Source organism: Capra hircus, chromosome 3 (genome assembly GCF_001704415.2).
Source record: "Capra hircus breed San Clemente chromosome 3, ASM170441v1, whole genome shotgun sequence".
NCBI classification, from domain to species: domain Eukaryota; kingdom Metazoa; phylum Chordata; class Mammalia; order Artiodactyla; family Bovidae; genus Capra; species Capra hircus.
The window spans coordinates 21049987-21056511 of record NC_030810.1 but is presented as its reverse complement, the minus strand read 5'-3'; positions in this window follow the sequence as shown (position 1 = coordinate 21056511).

Sequence of the window (6525 nt, the reverse complement as noted above, 5' to 3'; positions counted from 1 at the left end):
TCAAAGGGGCAGGAACCCCAGGTGTTGGCAGAACCTAACCTCATCCCAACTAGCTCTTACAGCCATCTGGACCTATCCTTATGCAAATAAAGTTCTCTGTTCCTCAGGCCAGGCAGATGAAGGGGCTATGGCAGAAACTAGCCTGAAGAGGAGCCCAAGACATCAGGCGGGCAGGTGACTAGGCTCTGATCCCACTTCCTTCACATTCTCCTCCCTCATCCCACCCACCCCTCAGACACCCCACCAACACCCCAACCCGACCCTCTCCAGTTCTCAGTGGGTTGCTCCTATGGTTTCCTGTTGTTTGCAGGATAATCACCAACCCCCTTAACATGACTCTCAGGCCACAGGGAGGTGGACTGAACAGCCCACCTGCCCAGAATTAGCAGCTCACTCTGGGGGTGTCTGAGGCCCAGGCAGAGAAGAAAGGAAAGGACACCTGGGGATGCAGGCAAGGTTCAGAAGGCATCCGTCCCAGGAACTGAGGACCAAGGCAGGTAGGCATAGTCCTCGCCCCTTCCCCTGCCAGCCCAGCTGAACTTTTGTTCCTGATTCCCCAGGCAAGGCCACTGCTGCCCCTGGGACTGAAGCCTCCCTAGTCAACTGCTTCACCCTTCCAGACCCATCTCCCATTTTCTCGCTGGACTAGGGACTCCCTACCACCAAGAAGAGGAGACATCGTCAGGGCGGGGTGGGATGCGGTGGGGTGAGAAGGCGGAAGTGACTTCCTGCAGGAAAGACCAAGAGGATGTGCAGCGGCAGAGCAGGAGGGACTTGCTTTGGGAGTCCTTCTGCGCCCATCTGTTTGGGCCTGATCCTCTGTATCAGAGAGGGAGAAGGGAGCATTCGGAAATATCTGAGGCTGCCAGTCACTGACAACCTGGAAAATGGTGGCTTCACCCTCAAGACTGGGAAGCCAGAAGCAGATTTGGTGGGAAAGAGATGGGTCTGTGGTTTGTAATGTTGAGTCTGAGCACCCAGAGCCGGATTGGAGTCAGCAGCTGACCTACTGATCATGTCCTAAAGGGTAGCCCCGAGGTCATCTACCCTCTACTACTCTTCACCATCTCCAAGAGGCCTCTGGAATTAGCCTTCCTTGACATTTGCAGACTCCCTGTGACTTCCTCCTGTTCTCCCACCGTTCCTTTCCCCACCCCCCATGCGCTGTCACTGAACCCTGACTTACCCTGACAGCTCAGGTCCCCCAGGCATCAATTAGCAGAAATGCCCCCGCTGCTCCTGGGGCCTTGTTACATCACCCTTTCCAGAACTGCACCCCTCCGTTTCATCACCTCATTTTATCTCCGCATCACACTTAACATTCACTAAAATCATTGTTATTTATTTCTTGCCTCCCTTCCTGAAAAATAAGTTTCTTAACAGCAAGTATCTCATAAATCTTTTTCAAAGTGCCTGGCACATAGCAGTTGCTCAACAATACTTCTTAAATGGAGGAATAACAAACGAGTCGAGCCCTTTATTTCTGCCTTTACCTCTATGGATCTCATCTATTACCTTTACGGCTCCTTTCTAGCAGCATTTAACACCTTATGTCTCTCCCATCTTAAAAAAATAATAATAAAAACAAATTCTTGAAGGCCCTCTCAGATCTACATCCTACATAGCTACCACATTGACATGTTTCTTCTACTCCCAGCCAAGCTTCTCCAGTTATCTACACTTGCTGCCTTTATTTGCTCATCTTTCATTCACTCCTCCACCCAATCCAGTCTGATTTATGCCAAGTTATTCCGACAATCTTCCCAAAGTTAACTCAGCAGTATTTGAAGTCTCTGCCTCCACCTTCTTCCTCTATTAATTTATTTATGGTTGCGCTGGGTCTTCATTGCTACATGTGGGCTTTCTCTAGTTGCAGGGAGTAGGGCTACTCTTCCTTGTGGTGCATGGGCTGCTTACTTTTGGTGGCTTCTCTTGTTGCAGGGCATGGGCTCAGTAGTGGTGGTGCACAGGCGTGGTAGCTCTGCAGCACGTGGGATCCTTCCAGACCAAGGATCGAACTAGTGTCCCCCGCATTGGCAGGCAGATTGCTAACCACTGGAACACCAGGGTTATCACCCCATCCTTCTTTTTTTCTTTTTTTCAATCGTATTTGTTTATTAGCTGCACCATGCAGCATGTGAGATCCTAGTTCCCTGGCAAGAGATTGAAACTGTGCCCTCATGCCTTGGCAGGTGGAGTCTCAACCACTGGACCTCCAGGGAAGTCCCTCCACCCTTCTTAAAATACATTCATTTCCTGGTTTTTGTGACAATGCTGCTCTTGGCTTAAATGTCCCTTCCTTCAGGAAGTGTTCCCTGACACACACACACACACACCCACACACCCCACGATGAACCAGATACCATTTAGTTTACTTTCATAAAACACAATAGTGCTTCAGCTTTATGGCACTTCAATGGCACCCCACTCCAGTACTCTTGCCTGGAAAATCCCATGGATGGAGGAGCCTGGTGGGCTGCAGTCCATGGGGTCGCCAAGAGTCGGACACGACTGAGCGACTTCACTTTCACATTTCACTTTCATGCATTGGGGAAGGAAATGGCAACCCACTCCAGTGGTTTTGCCTGGAGAATCCCAGGGATGGCGGAGTCTGTGGGGTCGTACAGAGTCAGACACGACTGAAGCGACTTAGCAGCAGCAGCAACAACAAGTATCTTTATGTGATTGTGCATTTGGGGTCTGTTTGCTAGAAGAGTGGGGAAAGCTTCCTTCAGGCAGGGACAATTTCTGATTGGTTACCCAGAGGTAATACCTGGGGAAGGAGTTCAATATATTTATTGGATGGATGGTGATGAAGGGGGTATCCTAGAGATGGGGAAATGGATGGATGAGGACTTGCAGACTAGGAGAAAGTCACAGGTTGAATATAGACTGGGAGCTATTTGTCCTTATGGGCACAAGTGAAGGTCACAGCTGTAGTAGTATAAATGTGAAAAGGGCCGAGGGCCAGGGCTGACCAGGACACTTCTGTTTAGGATGAGAGAAGGAACAGGAGGTGCCAGATGGGTTCACTAATAACAAGTCAACCACTCCTCCATTCAACAAGCTTTTGTTGGGTACCCACTGAGTACCAGGCACCATGCTGGGTGCTGGACCTACAAGGGCAAACCCCACACAATCCTGACCCCAGGTTGTCTCGTCTGCCTCAGTACTCAGGGACAGGTGCCACCGGTGCCATCAGATACCGCATATAGATAGTACCACCTCTCCAGCCTACATGTGGGGAAACTGGGAGGACCCGCCAAGGCTGGATGGGATGTTCAGGACATTATGAGACTTGATTATGTGGCTGTCTCTTATGCCTAGGTTATCCAGGGTATAAAGGCTCTTTCTTTGGCTCTGATTTGATTGATTATTTATTGGTAATTTGAATGAGGTTGGAGAGGTTCGGTGTTCAGATTTGTGGATAGACAAAGCTGGGAGGCTGAATAGAAAGAGTAAGCAACAGCCAGGATCCCAAAGGCTCTCACACCGTCAGTAACCAGATACCAGCAGGGGAGCACAATGCTTGGACACGGCTTCTGTCTCCAGGACGGTGGTCCCTTAGCGCAGAACTCGGCACTCAGAGAGGGCATACTGCATGTTCTTGGGATGGTTGTGCAAACAAAGAAAGTACACTAAGTTTAGAGTTGGGTATGTAGATTCAAGTTTTCTCTGCTCAAGTCTTTGACCTTTAGCAAACTGGCCGATCTACCCAGCGTGTGGGATCTTAGCTCTGACTGGGAATTGAACTCATGCAGCCTGCATTGGAAGCACTGTGTCTTAACCATTGGCTTGTCAGTGAAGTCCCTGTTAGTAACCCTTTCTGAACTTCAGTTTTCTCGTCTACAAAATGGAAGCAATGGTGTCCATTTTTTCCAATGAGATAATAGATTATCAACTCCACAGCCTAATTGATGTTGGATTCTATTATTAAGATGCAGACCCTACTTTCATGCTTTCAGGCATGAACAGAAGCACCAAGAAGCCCTTTCAACACAGCCTGACAGTTGTAAGAGGATGGCCACCCTTACCTTGGATTGGTGGGGCAGGGGGCTCCTAAGGTAGAAACATGAAGAATTCCAGGCAGAGCAAGTACAGTGAGCAAAGGGCATGGAAATGGGAGGTATACCGTGTCCCAAGAACTCCTTCAGGCCCCAAGGAAGGGGAGGAATCCAGATTGGTCAGTTGCACGATCAGGTGAAGCATGGCCTTGTGGGTCAGAGCCAGGAGTCTGGACTGAGTACAAGCCCTTAGGCATGACAAGATTTGCTTTTAGAGAGGTCACTCAGCTGCCATATGAGTCCTGGCCACAGGACTGGAAAAGGTCAGTTTTCATTCCAATCCCAAAGAAGGGCAAATCCAAAGACTGTTCAAACTACCACACAGTTGCACTCATTTCACATGCTAGCAAGGTAATGTTCAAAATATTTCAAGCTAGACTTCAACAGTATGTGAACCAAGGACTTCCAGATGTACAAGCTGGATTTAGAAAAGGCAGAGGAACCAGAGATCAAATTGCCAACATCTATTGGATCATAGAAAAAGCAAGAGAATTCCAGAAAAACATCTACTTCTGCTTCATTGACTACACTAAGGCCTTTGACTGTGTGGATCACAACAAACTGTGGAAAATTCTTAAAGATATGGGAATACCAGACCACCTTACCTGCATTCTGAGAAACCTGATTCAGGTCAATAAGCAACAGTTAGAACCAGACATGAAACAATGGACTGGTTCAAAACAGGGAAAGGAGTATGTCAAGGCTTTATATTGTCACCTTGCTTATTTAACTTATATGCAGAGTACATCATACAAAATGCTGGGCTGGATGAATCCCAAGCTGGAATCAAGATTGTTGAGAGAAATATCAACTACCTCAGATAGGCAAATGACACCACCCTTATGGCAGAAAGTGAAGAGGAACTGAAGAGCCACTTGATGAAAGTGAAACAGGAGAGTGAAAAATCTGGCTTGAAACTCAACATTCAAAAAAACTAAGATCATGGCATCTGTTCCCATCACTTCATGGTAAATAGATAGGGAAAAAATGGAAACAGTGAGAAACTATTTTCTTGGGCTCCAAATGACTGGACAGTGACTTCGGCCATGATATTAAAAGACATTTGCTCCTTGAAAGAAAAGCTATGACAAACCTAGACAGCATATTAAAAAGCAGAAACATCACTTTGCCAACAAAGGTCCATATAGTCAAAGCTATGGTTTTTCCTCTAGTCATATATGGATGTGAGAGTTGGATTATAAAGAAGGTTGAGCATTGAAGAACTGATGCTTTAGAAGTGTGGTGTTGCAGAAGACTCTTGAGGGTCCCTTGGACAGCAAGGAGGTCAAACCAGTCAATCTTAAAGGAAATCAACCTTGAATACTCATTGAAAGGACTGATGCTGAAGCTGAAGCTCCAGTCCTTTGGCCACCTGATGGAAAGAGCCAACTCACTGGAAAAGACCCTGACATGGGTAAGGATTGAGGACAGGAGAAGGGAGCAACAGAAGAGGAGATGGTTGGATGGCATCATCAACTCAATGAACATGAGTATGAGCAAACTCCGGGAGATAGTGAAGGACGGTCTGACCTGCTGCAGTCCATGGGGTCACAGAGTCAGACGTGATTGACTAACTGAACAAAAACAACAACTCAAATGCCAAATGAAAAACAGTTGGAGACGCCAGTCTGGAGCGGGGAGGCCAGGCAAGAAGCTCTTGAAGTGGACTAGGGAGTAGAGGAAAGGCTGAGACCAGGCAGTAGCCACGTGACTTAGAGGGCCTTGAGGCCACAAGACTAGTGGTTGGACAGGAAGAAGCAGTGGCTGGATTATGTTGTCACTCCTCTGGGCCTCCGCATCTTGGGACATCAGGCACAGGTTCTGACATAGAATAAATCAGATCTTGATTCTAATTCCCCACCTCATTTCTATATGTGGAGAACTGGGAGAACCCAACAAGGCAGATTGGGACATTCAGGACTTGATGAGACTTGTGTTATGTGGCCTCGTCCAAGTCATCAGTAAGTACTCAGTCAGATCAGAGCCAAAGTAAGAGCCCTGGGGTTGCCCTGCCCAGAAAGCCTGGGCGTGAGAGATAGCCACATAATCAAGTCTTATCAAGTCCTGAATGTCCCAACTAGCCTTGGTGGGTCCTCCCAGGTCTCCCACATACAGAAATTATGTGCTTCTAGCTGCGGGGCCTTTTTGCAAAGTGAGAACACAAGAATACACAACACGGTTAGTAGGATAAAATGACAGGATGACTATGAAGGGCCTTAACATTAGTTGGCTCATATTCAGAATGTCCTTCTCACTTGCCCTGATTAAAAGTCATCTCATCACTCCATGTATTAAGTATTAAATATGTGGAGGAGAGTATGGCAACCCACTCCAGAATTCTTGCCTGGAGAATCTCAGTGGACAGAGGAGCCTGGGAGGCTACAGTCCATGGGGTCACAAAAAGCCAGATATGACTAAAGAGACTGAGCATGCACATTAAAGACATAGGTCTTTAATAGCA